Source organism: Bos mutus, chromosome 19 (genome assembly GCF_027580195.1).
Source record: "Bos mutus isolate GX-2022 chromosome 19, NWIPB_WYAK_1.1, whole genome shotgun sequence".
Classification (NCBI taxonomy): domain Eukaryota; kingdom Metazoa; phylum Chordata; class Mammalia; order Artiodactyla; family Bovidae; genus Bos; species Bos mutus.
The window spans coordinates 15,298,381-15,315,685 of NC_091635.1; the positions used below are offsets into that span (position 1 = coordinate 15,298,381).

The window sequence follows — 17,305 nt, forward strand, 5'->3', positions numbered from 1 at the left end:
GGCTTTGCAGGAAATTTACCGGTCAGTCCTCCGAATCCCAGATCCAAGGGCAGACACTGATTGCCTTCTCCTCAGTTTGGCGGGACTCTGGGATCCACCCCCCTCGCCCCGCCCCAGGGCAGCAGCTGGTCTCGCTGTTGGGGACCCCGGCCCGGTTCCCAGGAAGTTCCAGCTCCACGACCACAAATCCCTTGGGAGGTGGCAAAGGGATTTGCAATTTGGGGCTAATTCGGTGCACGACGAACATCGCTCCTGCGTCCTCCATTTGTCTTTTACGGTTTGAAAATAGATATAGTTTTCTTTTTGATAGCGTGTTTGGGCTAGCAAAAGAATGGTGTGATTTAAATTAATTACTGTCTGCAGATTACAAAAGAGAGTTAACTAATTATTGTAAACTAATTCAGTCCCGGTCCAAAAAAGAAGTATACCAGATTTTCGTTGTTGTTGTTAGCATGGGTGTGTGTGTGTGTGTGTGTGTGTGTGTGTGTGTGTTGAGGTGAAATTAAACAATTACGGCAAATTAACTAAGGGCCCAGATTCTTGATTTTATGGGGTTTCAGCTCCTGAAAGAGAAATCTCACAAAACCCTGTACTGGTGGATACTCTTGGGTCTGAAATGAGGCTTAAAAAAAAAGAAAAAAGAAAAAAAGAAGAAATCCATTCCGTTTCTGGATCATACAGCTTTGCTGCTGTAGAAACTCTGAGCCCTCAGTTTCTCCTCAGGAGAAGAAAAAGAAAAAACGTAGAGGAAAGGTAGGTAGTTAGACCGTAATCAGCTTTTCCAGTATGAGATGTAAAGGTACAAATCCCATGCTTTATTTTAAGGAAAATCATTCAGTTCGGCCATCCGCCCTCGGGTGTTCATCTTTTGTGGAATAGAGTTATTCCCTCCCCCTCCCACACAGCCAGTGTGAGTTTCTTCAGTTGCCTCAGCCTCTGAGGCACATTACAAAGTTTGCTGGCCCCCACAAACACACGTCTTGAGGTCTGGTTCTGATTAATTGTGTCATGTTGTTGTTGAATAGTTTGTGCCTCATGACTTGTGGATGCAGACTTTCTCGGAATGGAAAACATGTTTTGGTCGGCTCTGAGGCCCAGGCGGGCGTCCTGGTCTGCAGAGGGCAGTTCTCCTGTTGCGTGGCCCGATCTCCATTTTTGCACTCCATCCAAGGGTCCACTTCTGCAGACCTCATTGTCTTTCCCCCTCCTGTAAGGGAAGCCACTGCTGGCTGGTCGGAAGAGACTTTTCAGGATTCGGGCGGTGAGACAGTGGTTACTCCCCGACTTAGTCGTCTTTGAGAATAGAACGCCTTTGATCTGCTCCATTCCTTCAGAAATGTTGGTTTTTCCCATCTTTTCTCTTTCTTCTCGCCTTTCCTCTTTTCTTTTCTTCCTTTTGTGAGTGAAAACCCTTTATTGACATTTAAAAGGCCTCCCAGGGTTTGGCTATCTGTGTTAGCTTGTATGTGCATATGAAAGATAACTTCTCATCGTCACCAGCAGGGTCTGATTGGAAAATACGCAAGTGAATACATGGAGGCAAATAAGCTGGCTATGAAGGTAACGTTTTCCTGGCTTGAAGATTCCTCTTAGCCGTGGTGGTATTGTTCTGATACCACCCACCTCCAGCTCTCCGTCACTTTGTATGTGGAGAAGTAACCCGCAATTGTTATAACAATGGCCATGCGCTTGAAATAATCTCCATAGTTGAGGATTTTGTCTTTTGACCAAAGCACTAACTCTGCACAAATTGGATTGACTGGGTTTTTTTTTTTTTAAGCCAAATTGAGCAATCAACATATTAACTAACGTAATTAGTAAGCCTTTTTGTTCAAAAAGTTTAATTAGGCCTAATAAGTACATAATCTACATGACAAATAATCGGCTGACAATATTTTCTGGGTTTCACCGAAGTTATTTTAATTCTCAGTAGTTAAAGTATCTTTAAATCTTGCCAATTATTCAGTCATCTCATAAAAGCCAAGCCAATTCAATGATGTTAAAGTTATTTATAGTTTCCTTTTTGAATAGATGTTCTGATACCTTGTAGATATAGCCTCGGGAATGTCAGGTTGAAGTTCCCATAAAGTCTTAATTGAAGTCTTAGTGATTTTTCCATCATTTCGCAAAAGAGAAAGCCAGCAAAGACAATTTAGAAGTGATTTACAATTAAAGGTCGAGCTTTTTATGAAAAGGCCCTGAAGTGGAGATACGTGAATGAATTAGTATTTGACAGGTGTTCTGAGACACTACAGGGCACTGTGCTAGGAAAAGGCATTAATAAATCCTTGAAACACTAACTTTTGTACTATCAGCGGCTCAGATTTTTTCCCCCCAAACATAATCCTATCTTGTGAATTTCACACTGTTGACATAGAAAGTCAGGCTACCCAGATTATTTACAGCTAAGGCAAAGAAGTATATTTTGTACTCTAAAAATGTTTTGATTAAAAAAAAGAAACACTATCACTGTCTGTCTTTGCCTTTCTAAAATAATGAGACACGACATAATAAAGTGACATCGTTCTCTAAGTTAACTGTCTCACCGCCCCCCCAGTCTAAAACTTTAAGAAAACATCAATATTATTATTTTTCTAAATAGTTCTCTATAGGGCCAAGAAAATATTATATCCTATAGGTTTTTCTTTGGTCCAGCTTTCTTTTCAGGGTTGTTTCAAGGTTGAGTTCTCTATGAAGTAAACGTGAATTTTTATAAGGTCCAATTTTGTTTTAAACGCAATTTTGGATTTCTTCCGGAAAAGAAAACTCGAAACAATATGAAAGACAAGACTGTATAATGTTATGGCCTCGACAGCTCTCCGTGGAATAACTAAATACTTTCTTCCGCCCATATGTATCAGCAGTGTTCACGTGCTCTTACACACATGTGCATCTATATTCATCGTGTAAAGAAGCATCCATGCATGGGGGGGAGTATACATTCAAGAGAAAATGCATGAACAGTTTTAAACCACCTGGGTTGCTAGGCCCTCCCTCCCTTCCTTTTTTTTTTTTCAAAAAAGAGCATCTGAAGACCATATTGTGTTTCCATAAATTATTGACATCAGTTTTAATCAGTGTCCCCCTGACGTCGGAGCTGTGTTAGTATTTAGTGCCTGATGAAGCATGCTGTTTAATCTTACTGTGGGGATGTCAGCATGAACCCCTGCCTGGTTTGTGACAGGGTGAACTTATGAAAACTCGTTTTGCAACTCACACTTTGGCTTGGCGTTGCCCTGCTGAAACCCAAAACCCACACAAAAGATGTCTCTGCAAGATGAGCACTGTGCTGGGCTGGCCTCCTATGGTCATGGGTACCTGCACCATAAAGCTTGTAATTGTTTAAACATGACTTTGGGAGGGGGTCCTCAGGCTGTAAATGGCTCTGGGCCTGCCGTCATTCCTGGCAGGAGAGGGAGGTTATATGGGAGGTGTTGCTGTGAGAAATCTAATGCCCCTATAAAAACTCTTGCAAAATCAAAAGGCTAAAATGATCTGCTGCTCAGTCTGGTATATAGCTGTAGATAAGTGAATATTCTTATAGTCCTAGTAATTATCATGGTAGGTAATTCCCTGGTGGGTCAGTGGTTAAGACTCCACCTGCCAATGCAGGAGACATGGGTTCAGTCCCTGGGTTGGGAAGATCCCCTGAAGAAGGAACTGGCAAGCCACTCCAGTATTCTTACCTGTAAAGTCTCATGGACACAGGAACCTGGCGGGCTAGGCCATGGGGCTGCAAAGAGTTGGGCATGACTTAGCGACTAACCACCACCACCACCATTTATTATAATTATTATCTTTATATGACTAACCCTGGAGGGCTTTTTTTTTGCCCAACATTTAGTTATTTGATCATTGTAGCTAAGCTAATACTAGGCCCCATTATTGTTCTTATTTTACGGAGGAAGAAACCATAACCTTTGGGTAAAGGGTTTACCCAAAGTCATATAGCTAGTAGGTGGTGGAGCTGGGTCCCCAGTCTGAAGTTTAGGCTTTGTTTTACTGCATCTTCTGTGCTGCCTCCCCATAGAATGGATGAATGGCTGGATGGCTGGATGAATGAACAGTTCATGTACAGGCAGAATTCAGAGAGAGAGTGCAGGTTCATTTACAGACCACAGCGATAAAGCAGATGTTGCAATAAAGCAAGTCACATGAATTTCTCAGTTTCCCAGTGTCTGTAAAAGTTGTTTACACTATACTGTAGTTTATCAAGTGTGCAATAGCATTATGTCTTAAAAAATAGCAATGTGCATATCTCAATTATTCATAAAAATACTTCATTTCAGGAAACTATATTCAATATCTTATGATGAACCATAATGGAAAAGAATGTGCAAAATTATATATATATGTATAACTGAAACATTGCTGCACAGCAGAAATTAACACAACATCATAAATCAACTATATTTCAATAAAACTAAAAAAACACTTCATTGCTAAAAAATGCTAACCATCCTCTGAGCCTTTTCATGAGTCATATTAATAGTAGTAACATCAAAGATCACCGATGATGGATTACCATAACACAGACAATAATAAAAAGTTTGAACTATTGCTAAGAATTACCAAAATGTGACCCAGAGGCATGAAGTGAGTCTATGCTACAGTGTCTGTAGACTTGCTCGAGGCTGGGTTGCCACAACCCTTCAACCTGTAAGAAACAGGATGTCTACAAAGTTCAATAAAGCACAATACAGTCAAGCGAGATCTGCATGTAGAGGACAATAGTTGGAACAACCTGTTGCCTCTTGCTGGAATTAAAGGTGGTTCCCTAGTTGTGTTGTAATATGTGTAATATGTCATATGATGGCATAGATTGTATTTACTATGTTCATACATGCTTGAATGCTTGCATATGAAATTGTATATAAAAAGTTGTCCTTGATGTTAGCCTTTGGGCCTCGTGGGAGCTGGGAGCTTTTAGGAATGTAACTGCAGAGTGTTTAAACCACCTTTGTGTGGGTGTTCAGCGTGCACAGGTGTTGCTCATGGCCGAGTTTTGATTTCAGGGCCCGTGATCTCTCTCAGAGGTGGTGGAACAGAGCTTGTAATCAGAAATTCCTTTTTTAACCAGGTCTTCTCCTTTCTCCCTAGTGGTCAGTAGCTGGTTGCTTCTCTGGGACATATTGGAAAAAGTATAGGATGTGGCTAAGAAGTATTGTTCAAGAAGGGAGTTGAGGGACTTCCCTAATGGTCCAGTGGTTTAGACTTCACCTTCCAATGCCGGGGGTGCAGGTTTGATCCCTGCTCAGGAAGCTAAGATCCTACATGCCTTGCAGCCAAAAGACCCAAAAAATCTTAAAACAGAAGCAATATAAACAGTGAACATAGACAGTAACACATTCAATAAAGACTTTAAAAATGGTCCACATCAAAAAGAAAAGTCTTAAAAATAAAGAGAGTCGCTGGCGGGGTGCTGGTACATGCAGGGCACATGTGTCAGTGGCACGGGGCTGTCGTTTATCACTTTGGGCCCCATGGCGGCTGGAGTGAGGGTCTCTACTGAGGTGGGCCTAGAGGCTGCTCGCTGCTTGACCCAGAGAAGTGAGACAGAGCCGAATCAAGACACGCCTTCTGGGGAGCGTCTGTTTCTTTCCAAGGCTTTGCCAAGCTGTCCTTTTGCCCTGCCCAGACTTCTCCCTGACCTCCTCCTCCTCCCGTAGAAAAATGAGATCCTCGGAAAAGTATTTGAGACTTCAGGTTCAGAGTAAATACTGGAAAGGCAGTGGGTTGCGATTCAGATGTTCCCTGGAAGGAACCCCCTCATTGTCTGCTCACAGCTGGTATCGATAATTTCCTTCTGGAGATGAGTTGTGCTTTTCATTAAGTAAATTTTTTGTCTTGGGATTAAACCAACATTGTATTCTTAATAGACTTTTATGTTTACACTTCAAAAGTCCACTGGGTTGTTATTCGTGTTATCTTGATGGCTTCTACGGCGTCTGCTATGCACACTGGCTTCACCAAAATAAATGGCTCTCTAGGGAACTGGATTATAAAACGGTCTTATCTGTTGATGCTGTGGTGCGGGTATTTTGTGAGCCAGTATTTTTTTTTTTCTTCCTTTCAGAAGTGATAATCATACCTTGAGTTTCTGCAGTGCCTTTCATTAGAGGGAGACCGGAGGTCTTGGGGGGCTTTTGAAATGCTCGAGATTGGAGGTTAATACTTACAGAGTGGCCGACAGCATTTTGCCTGTTGGTCTGAAGAGACACTCCTCAGCCGTTGTGGTCTCCGCAGCCTCGGAAGATGCAGCTTTGGTTTAGGTGGCCAGGGAGTTTAAAGTGTCTGTCCCAGGGGCATGTCAGGTTGCATGCTGAGGACAGACTGAAAACCCCTACTAAGTGCCAGGCATTGTACTCGGTGCTCTACATGTGCTCTATGTCAGTGAATCAGATTGCCATGAGAAACGGAAGCCTTTCCAAACCAGATGTCCTGGCCACCAGCAGGGAGGTTTTGCACAAACAAAACTGAGCGTGGACAGGGCACATCTTGGCTTGTTCAGTGATGCCACTGCAGACGCAGAGAGCAGGCAGGTATCGTGGCACTTGTCTCAAAGGCTGATCACATAAAAGCCACGTTCTGTTGTAACCAGCTCCCAGGGATGGTTCTGAACAGCACCTGGAATAAGGAAACTGCCCGCGAGAGTCCTTGGACATAGGGCTGTTCACCGCCAGTCTGTCTCTTGTCTTAGTTTGGTTCGATGTGTATAGCACCACGTGGGGAGTTCAAGAGTGCATTTCTGTATTCATATTCCAGAAAATGTAGCCCTATTATAAACTTGGAATTAGATTTTCCTTTGTGTTGGAATGTTATATGATTTACATAACATTTAATGATTTAATGACATAATGTTTTATGATTATATAATGTGAGCTTCCCCCAGGTTAGAAGGCAGAGACCCGTCAGCTGGTCAGTTCTTTGCTTCTAGAGATAATACTTCCTTTCCATCCCCAGCTCCTGGGAGTCTTTGACTCAGTTTGTGTTCAGCCCTGACTTTGTTATTTTTGTGCCAATTCTGCCCTCTGACAGAGAGAAGGGACTGTGGTCATGGGATGGATGAGATATGAGATGCTTTCCGTCTGAGCCTTTCTCATCCAGCATTGAAGCGCCTGCTCCAAGCCTCTTTTGTGTTGGATGTTTCTAGCCAATGCATCCACTGGCCTTCAGGGAACAAGGGAATATGTCAGCAAGGAGACAGGTGTACCAGTGGTTCAGGAGTGCTGCCAAGGAGTGGAGAAATGTACACTGCCTCTGCCTCTGTTAGGGTCATTCCTAGAGACCCTGAGCCTTTTGCCATTAGTGTATTAGCTAGTGCTAAGGCTGTAATCTCCTTGCAGTGCACTTATGCATATAAAGACGATCCAGAAGAAAGATTTCTCAGTAGGTATGCCTGGCCTCTGGGTTATTTAAAGGGGTGAGTGGGGACTTCCCTGGCTGTCCAGTGGTTAAGACCCTGCACTTCCACTGCAGTGCTAGTGGTAAAGAATCTACCTGCCAATGCAGGAGATGCAAGAGACACGAGTTCAATCCCTGGATTGGGAAGATACCCTGGAAGAAGAAATGGCAACCTGCTCCCATATTCTTGCCTGGAGAATCCCATGGACAGAGGAGCCTGACGGGCTACAGTCCATAGGGTCGCAGAGTCAGACACAGCTGAAGCGACTGAGCATGCACACATACTTCCAATGCAGGGGCTGCAGGTTTGATCCCTGGTTGGGGAACTTAAGATCATGCATGCAGTATGGTGCTGCCAAAAACAGGGGAAGGATGAGTGGTTTTTTAGAGGTCAGAGTACATTTGTTCAGTGAGAACCTGAAAGGCAGAAAGTGATATTAGGAGGGACAGAAAGTTCACGATATCACCTGATAATCAATGAGTCCTCCCAACTCAGCCGGGAAGGAGGCTCTAGAACTCAGTCTCTGTGGATGGTTTGGGACTAGCCTATATAAGGTGTGCAAGGTACCAGCCTCTCTGCAGGGTTCAGCTTTAGTTGAGAGCCATTCATGCTCCTTCCTGGCTGTGCTATTGCTAGACTTTCTAGATTTTCTCCACTCCTTTACTGCCTCCAGATAAGAGAGAGTATTAGTTATCATGTACAATTTTTCACACATTCCAGAGGCTCCACACCTACGTTAGACACTCTGTAGGACCATAGTCACCTTTGAAGGAGCTGGGTTTGAATAAATGAGTCTTAGGTAACAAGAAAATGAGGTAGACCTCTTTTAGTTTCCTGAGTGCTTATATGTTGCATTATATTCCATGGATGGACTGTCCCAAAGGGATGGACACTTTCTGCTGCCTCATTACGTTTGTTGGGACTTCTGATTTCATCTCTTCCTGTTTGGAGTGGCTGTGGTGAGTACTTAGCAATGCATCTCTTCCAAATTCTGAAACCAGGGCAGACATCATTAATCAGTCACAGTATTCATTTTCCTAAGTCCAGAAATGGTCTTAGGGTATTAGACTCTTGGCTTCCGTGGTGGCTCAGATGGTAAAGAATTATGCCTACAGTGTCAGAGACCCAAGTTTGATCCCTTAGTTGGGAAGATTCCCTGGAGAAGAGAATGGCTATCCATTCCAGTATTCCTGTGTGGAGAATTCCATGGACAGAGGAGCCTGTTGGGCTACTGTCCATGGGGTTGCAAAGAGTTGGACCTGACTGAGCAACTAACACACACTTCAGTATAATATCCTAGGCAGCCATTGCTGTTTAGTTAGAATTAGCCTAGGAGATGAAAACTGCAAGACAGTTTTGGTCCCAGAAGAACTTCCCCTGTCCCCCAGCCTGGAGACAAAGAACTAGCCTGTAGGGGACTTCCTTAATGGTCCAATGGCTAGGAATCTGCACTCCCAGTGCAGGGGACCAGGGTTCAATACCTGGTCAGGGAACTAGATCCTGTGTGCTGCAAGTAAAAAAAAGATCCCCCGTGCTGCAACTAAGACCTGGCTCAGCCAAATAAGTATTTTTTTTTTAAAAAGAAGAAGTAGCCTTAAGTGGACATTTCTGGAGCAGTCAGTGGTCAGGTGGCTCTGTTGGGTCTGGGGATGTGAAGAAGGGGGAAATGGTGCCCTCCATGCAGGTGGGAAGTGGTCTCTTTAAGGAGGGTGTGCGTGTGAGTGGTGAACACTTGTACTGAACCATACACATGGGTGGGCTTCCAAGTGAGGAGCTTTGCTCAATGCCTGGGACACACGGAAGATGCTGTAGGTCTTGAGAGGAAGTGAGCTTTGGATTTGGCTCCTGTACTAGGGAGGGATGGCACTGTGGTCCACTTCACATTTTCCTCCTGCATCTGCTCTGTATTTTAGTTTCCTCCTACCCCAGCACTTTGAGAGATCACGGGGCCCTTAGAAGAGTGGCCTCCCCAGGAGAGTCAGCCCTGAAGTTCCCATGCAAGGTCCCCTGGACTGAGAAAACTCTAGAACTACCCCGAAATGCAAAGGAAATTATCCCCCAACCTGGGTCGGGAGCCTGGGGCTCTTCCCACCTGAGAAGTCAGGCCCAGAACCCCAAACTAGGTCTGCGTGACCTGGGGAGACAGGACTCTGCCCAGGGCAAGCGCTCTGCTTGCATTTGGGCCGAAGCAGAAAAAGTGCCGAACAATAACAGTTTCAACCCCAGCATGAAAAAGGAAACACATTGTGTTTACAGATATAGAGCTTGGCCTCCAAAGCATGAAAGTACCTTTGGGTCGGGCGCCCCAGGGCAGGGCTGTTGGACAGCGGTTCCCCTGCTCCGAGTCCTGCGGCCAACGCGTTTCCTCTTCCCGCAGCCAGACCTCAGAGGTGGGCAGGTCCATCGCAGCCAAGTCTTTCTTCCCAGACCCAGCCCTGTCTCAGTCCTCGGCTCAGCCCCAGGGAGAACTCATGGTGAGAAAGTACTCGGGCTGCCACAAGAAAGGAAACTGCTTCTCACTCCAATCCACAGAGACTTAAGCCATGTTTAGGGGTGGATCACCTATCAGTGCTACTCAGACTCGGCAGGGAAGACCAGGACTGGATGTCCTCTGTGTTCTTCACCCCAGTTTGTTGTCAGAACCAAGATGAGAGACCTGTTTGTTGTTTTATTTTTCTCATTATATTTTTTTGGCCATGCTCCACGGCATGTAGGATCATAGTTCCCAGACTAGGGATGGAACCCACGGCCCCTGCATTGGAAGTGCAGAGTTAACCGCTCTACTCCCTGTCACAGAAGTCCCTGTTCGTTGTTTTCAACCAAAGATGTCTGCAGAAGAATTAAACCCTCAGCGAAAAGCAAATTCTGATATTCCAGCTGTATAGAAACACTTCAGTTTTAAAATCAAGATCAGAGAGCACAGAGTTCTGTGTAATAGCGTCTGAAATACCAAGATGTGTGTTAGGGGTTATGGTTGAGAGAACCCGTCTCCAGCTTCAGACTGCCTGGGTTGAAGTCCTGGGTCCAGGCTCACAGCGTGACCTTGGGAATGTTATTGAAGTTCTCTGGGCTTTCAATGCCTGCAAGTCCTGGGGACTCTGCTCCAGACCTCACTGGTATATGGAGTAGGGTAGGAAGTGAGGGGGCACACCCCCAAGGAGGGGGCTTAGAGGAGGCTCATAGAAAAGAGACCCTGAGGTGGAGTGCTGCTTCTAGACTTGAACTTTCTTTTGTAAAAAAGTTTTTAGTTGAAGCATAGTTGCTGTACAATATTATATAAGTTACAGGTGTATAGTATAGTGATTCACAATTTTTAAAGGTTATACTCCATTTGTAGTTATTATTAAAATATTGGCCAGATTCCCCATGTTGTATAATATATCCTCACAGCTTATTTTATACCTAACCGTTTGTACCTCTTAATCCCTCACCCCTATATTGTCCCTCCTTCTGCCCCCACTGGCAACCACTAGTTTGTTCTCTGTGTCTCTGAGTCTGCTTTTGTTGTTGTTGTGTTCACCAGTTGGTTGTATTTTTTTTAGGTTCCACATATAAGTGGTATTTCATACAGTATTTGTCTTTTTCCATCTGGCTTATTTTACTTTAGCATAATGCCTTCCGTGTCCATCCATGTTGCTGCTGGTGGCAAAGTTTCACTCTTTCCTTTGACTGAGTAATATTTCATTGCGTGTGTATATATTAGTGAGTGTGTGTATCTTCTTTATTCATTCTTCTGCTTATGAACACTCAGTTTGCTTCCATATCTGGGCATTTGTAAATAATGCTGTTGTGAACATTGGGGTACCTGTACCTTTCTGAATTAGTGTTTTCATTTTGGGGGGATATATACCTGGGAGTAGAATTGTTGGGGTCATAGGGTAACTCTGTGTTTAGTTGTTTGAGACATTTCCATAAGTGACTGACCCAATGTACATTCCCACCAACAGTGCACTGGTATTCTCTCTTCACCACATCCTCATCAACATTTGTTATTTGTGTTCCTTTTGATAATAACTGTCCTGACAGGTGTGAGGGGTGTCCCATTGTGGTTTTGATTTGCGTTTACCTGATGATTAAGGTTGCTGAGCATCTTTTCATGTACCTGTTGGCCATTGGCATTTCCTCTTCGGAATAGAATATGGCTCTAGGGTGCTAGGGCTCAGTAGTTGCAGCTCCTGGGCTCCAGAGAGCAGGCTCAGTTTCTCTTGTGAGATCTTTGTCCCATGTGAGATCTTCCCAAGCTAGGAATGGAACCAGTGTCCCCTGCATTGCAAGGTGGGTTCTTAACTGCTGGACCAGCAGGGAAACCCTTATTGTATTTTCCAACTGGACACTGCTGACATATAGGAAAGTTGTTGATTTTTTTTTTAAAGTGTTGATTTTTATATTAGTACTTTGCAACCTGCATTTTTACTGAACTCTTTTAAAATTAATTGTCATAGTGTTTCAGTTAATTCTCTTCTCTATTCAATTAGAACCCACAAATCACGAATATTTTAGCTCTTCTTTTCCAGCATTTGGACTTTTATTTTTCTTGCCTTACTGCATTGAAAAGAACTTGAAAGCAATGATATAGAATAACGGTAAGACACCTTTATGTTGATCTTGATTTGAGTGAGAATGTTTCTAGAGTTTTATTATTAAGTATGTCATTTGTTCCTAGTTTCAGATAGATCTTTTGTATTGTGCTCAAAGGAATGACCTTGGTTCCTGGTTTACTGTAGGTTTGCTCCTTTTTGCTGTTGTTTTAAATCAAGGATATGTGGTTCCTTTAGAATGTTAATCCTTTAGATATCAATCAAAGTGGTCATATAATATTACTGCTTAAGCATATTAAGTAATGAATTATATTAATTGGTTTGATAAAATTTTAATAGCTTCACTGAGATATAATTCTCATACTATATGCTTCACCCATTTAAAGCATACAACTCAATGGATTTTCGTATGTTTATAGAGTGGTGCGTGCATGCATGCTAAGTCACTTCAGGGGTGTCTCTTTGCGACTGCGTGGACTGTAGCCTGCAAGGCTTCTCTGTCCATGGGATTCTCCAGGCAAGGATACTGGAGTGAGTTGCCCTGTCCTCCTCCTGGTAATCTTCCTGACCCTGGGATCTATCCTGTGGCCCCTGCATTGGAGGCAGATTTTTTACTGCTGAGCCACCAGGAAAGACCTAGAGTGGTGCAACCATCATTAAAGAACATTGTCATCATCACCAGAAGAAACGTTATTACCAAAGCAGTCACTTTCCAGTCCTTTTCTCTTGCATTTCTGTCCCAGCCCCAGGAAAACATTAATCTACTTTTGATCTCTATGGACTTGTTTGTTCTGTACATTTTATATAAATAGGGTCGTATACCCTGGGGCCTTTTGTTACTGACTGACTTCAATGTTTAGCATAATGTTTAATGCTAAATAATTAGCATAATGTTTTCATGGTTCATCCATGTTACAGCATGTGTCAGTACTTCATTCCTTTTTATGTCTGAATATTTCATTGTCTAGATATGTCACATTTTTTAAATTCATCCTTCAGCTAGTGGACATTTGGATTGTTTCTCCCTTTTGGCAGCTAGGAGTAATGCTCCTATGAACACTGATATACAGGTTTTTGCATGGATACGTGTTTTCATTTCTCTTGGGTATGTACCTCAGAGTGGAAATGCTGGGTCATATGGTAACTTCATATTTAACTTTTTGAGGAGCTGCCAGACTGTTTACCAGAGCAGCTGTTCCATTTTAATGTCTTACCTGTAATGTATGAAGATTCCAGTGTCTCCACATCCTCATCAATATTTCTGTTCTTTCTCTTTGATAATAGTCATTCTGGTGATGGTGAAGTAGTATCTCATTGTGGTTTTGTGATTTTCTAAATGGGAGCCATTCTAGTGTTCTTGGAATAAAGTTTACTTGGTTATATTATTCTTTAGTGATGTTTTATGTTTGATTTTTTTTTGTATCTGTTCAAATGTGTAATTTATCTGAACTTTTTTCTCTTTTTATTGTCTTTTGTATCAGGGCTGTTCTAACCTTATAAAATGAAGTGAGAAATTTCTGTTCTTTTCTATGCTCTGAAATACTTTAAGTAGCATGAGAAAGAACTTTTCCTTGAAGATTTGCTAGAATTAGCCCATCTGGGCCCTGTGCCATTTTGTGAAGAGTTATTTGATAACCATTTCAATTTCTTCCATGCTTATATGTTTATTCAGGAATTTTTCAACTGCTTTCTGAGTCAAATTTGGTAATTTATTTTCCAAGAAAATAATGATTTACCCAGATTTTCATTTTTTAAGCATAGTTGTGTATAGTAATCACTTCCCATTCCCAATCACTAAAAAAATTATGTTTTAACTTTCAAATATGGCTGTATCACTGTTCTAATTTCTAATAGTGAATATTCTCTCTTTTTGCCTCAGTTTGTTTGTTTGACATTTTTGAAAGTGATGATAATAACATCTGATAATATCTGTTGAACACTCCGTGTGTGCCAGGCTCTGTGCTAAGTATTTTGTATGTACTGTCTGCTTTTCAGAATCTGAACAACTCTGCGAGTTGAGTACTATTATTCACATTTACAGGTGGTTAAGAAGTTCAGGCATTTAACTTGCCTGAGACACAGCTACAAAGCCCAGAGTTGTAACTCAAACAGGATCTCTCTCTTCTCGGAGACAGAGCTCTTGCATACTATTTTAGTCTGCCACTTATTTTTCTTTTATTTATTTAATTTATTTTTTGTCTGTGCTGGGTCTTCGTTGCTGTGAGGGCTTTCTTCTCCAGTTGTGGTGAGCGGGGGCTATTCTCTGGTTGCCGTGGGTGGACTTCTCATTGCAGCGGCTGCTCTTGTTGAGGAGCACAGGCTCTGCGGCTCAGGGGTTTCAGTAGTTGCGGTTCCTGGGCTCTAGAGCGCGGACTCAATAGTTGTGGCCCACGGGCTTCGTTGCTCTGTGGCATATGGGGTCTTCCTGGACCGGGAATCGAATCCATGTCCCCTGCATCAGTAGGCGAATTCTTTACCACTGGATCACCAGGGAAGTCCTGCCACTTATTTTTTTTTTTTTTTTTTGATGTTTTTAAATTCTTTCTAATTTTATAATTTCTGTTTTATCTTTATTAATTTCTTATTTAGGCTTTTGTGGTCCTACTAACATTTCTAGTTGAATGCTCAGTTCAACTAATATCATTTTTTTTCCTTGTTCGTATTTAGCTGTACAGCTACTTAAGGCAAAGATTTTTCCTTTCTAGAGTAGCTTTGACCACTTAGCCTTAGTTTTGATTTGTACTGCTCTCATTCTCTGGAGAAGGCAATGGCAAGCCACTCCAGTACTCTTGCCTAGAAAATCCCATGGATGGAGGAGCCTGGTGGGCTACAGTCCATGGGGTCCCCAGGAGTTGGTCGCGACTGAGCGACTTCACTTTCACTTTTCACTTTCAGGCAGTGGAGAAGGAAATGGCAGCCCACTCCAGTATTCTTGCCTGGAGAATCCCAGGGACGGCAGAGCCTGGTGGGCTGCTGTCTATGGGGTCGCACAGAGTCGGACACGACTGAAGTGACTTAGCAGCAGCAGCAGCAGCTCTCATTGTCACTGTTTTTCCAATGACTGTGTCGTTGTAGTTTTGATATTCTTTTTGTTTCTGGAGTTATTTATGAATTGGGTTTTCATTTCTAGGGTATTAACTCCTCAAAGTATATATTTTGTTATTAGTGTACAATTCCATTTCATTGCAACATATACATTTTTGTTTTGTTTTTAAATAATCTCATGTGTGTATGTAAGGTCACTTCTGTTGCTAGCCCATGGGAACTGAAAGAGAGCTCTTGTTTTCAGGCTACAGAGTTCAATATATTTATCAAAATCAATGTTACTAATTATATTTTTCAGAGACTCTGTATCTTTGTTTTATTTTTGCCTACAAAAAGAGCAAAAAGATCATGTTAACAGTAGACTCTAACATATCACTCTCTTAATTTGTGTTTACAAAGTGACAAAGTCTTCCGACCTTTTAAAAATTAAGAGATGTGCAAAGCCATATGGTGCTTGAACCCAAAGTAAAAGCAGGGGTCACAAAATAGTATCTGAAATGTAGAGTTCAGAGCAGACTGCATTAAATAGGACAAAGATGGCTATTTTATATTACACTGGTATCAGAAAGGGCTTCACTGGTGGCTCAGCAGTAAAGAATCTGCCTGCGTGCAGGAGCCACAGGAGATGAGGATTTGATTCCTGGGTCAGGAAGATCCCCTGGCAAAGTGTGTGGCAACCCACTCCAGGATTCTTGCCTGGATAATCCCATGGACAGAGCAGCCTGACAGACTACAGTCCATAGGGTTGCAAAGAGTTGGACATGACTGAAGCGATTTAGCAGCAGCAGCAGCTGATTTCAGAAGAGCTGCGCCATATCATGAATGTGAATGGAAGTCACCAGGGCCTTGGTCTCCGTGGTGAAAAGAGGGAGTTGGCAGATTCTTCCTGGTCCCTTCCAGTGCTCCCATTCCATGAGGATGGTTTTGGGGTTCCCTCCTAAGTGGTTCCAGGAAGGGAATTAACTGGGAGTAAGGATTAGAAGCAAAGAATAGGACAGGATGATTCCTACTTTGGAGCAGTTTGAGCCGACAGCTGGGGCTGAGTTTATTGCTTTGGCTCATTCCTGTCTTTACAGGAGCATCTGCCTCACTGCCTCTTGGCTTGGCAAAGGAGATGTGCTGAAATAGAAGTCAGTCTGCAAGGACAAGCTGGTGAGGCCACAAGAACTCCCTGACGTGGGGTGCCACCTCCTGTAATGAAATATGACCCTGACGGCTGAGTTTGGCTCTGGAATACGACTCCCCCCACCACTCCCATAGGCGGCTACTTACTTACAGGAACAGGCAGGTTACTCAGCTCCATGCCGGCCTCTGTGCCCCCTCATTCTCTTGCCAAGAGGTGATTAATTCATTGAAGAAAGAGGGGATGCTGAAGAGAGGCATGTGTTTCACAGGATACCAGAACCATGAGAAAGGCTGAACGTTAATGACCTAAGTATCTAATTTAAGAAGTTAGGGGTAAAAAATGAACAGAATAAGCCAGAACAAAGTGGGGGCTGAGGAGATAAAAAATAAGAGCAGAAGTCAATGAACTAGAAAACAAATACTCAACAGAGAAGACCAAAGCCAAAAGTTGGTTGTTTGGGAAGATTAGTAAAATAAACAAATATCTGGAAGACTGGTAGAGGAAGGGGGGAAAAAAAGAGAAGGCACAAATAAATAACATTAGGAGTGAAAAAGAGATATAACTAGAGATCTGACAGAGACAAAAATAAGATAATACTGTGAACAACTTTATGCTAATAAATTTAAAAAGTGGAATTGCTAGGAGTGGAATTACTGGGTCATATGGTGACTCTATATGACCTCAAGCATCTTGATCAACCCCTTGGAGTGTCTCATAAGATTGTAAATAGATGACCTACTTCACAGTCCTCTGTGGAACCAAAGAAACAAACAGATACAATGGATTTCATCAAACTGAAAACTTGTGGTTTGGAGGACATTTTCAAGCAAAAGAAAGGACAACCCACAGAATAGGAGAAAATATTTACAAATCAACTACCTGAAAAGGTTTCAGAATATATAAAGAAATCTTAAACAACTCAACAACAAAAAGACAAAATACATTTAAAAACAGGTCAAGAATTTGAATAGATATTTCTCCAAAGAAGATATACACATGGCCAATAAGCACATGAAAAGATGTCAACATCATTAGCCATTGGAGAAATATAAATCGTGCCAGTTCACATCTACTAGGATCGCTAGTGAAAGTGAAAGTCACTCAGTCGTGTCCGACTCTTTACAACCCCATGGACTATAGAGTCCAGGGAATTCTCCAGGCCAGAATACTGGAATGAGTAGCCTTTCCCTT

General features: G+C 42.6%; 1 protein-coding gene across 2 annotated transcripts in view; it reads left to right on the forward strand.

Moving 5' to 3' along the window:
• NTN1 (netrin 1) overlaps window positions 1-17,305 on the forward strand; it is a 205,387-nt gene that overhangs the window by 18,523 nt on the left and 169,559 nt on the right. The window lies entirely within an intron of this gene.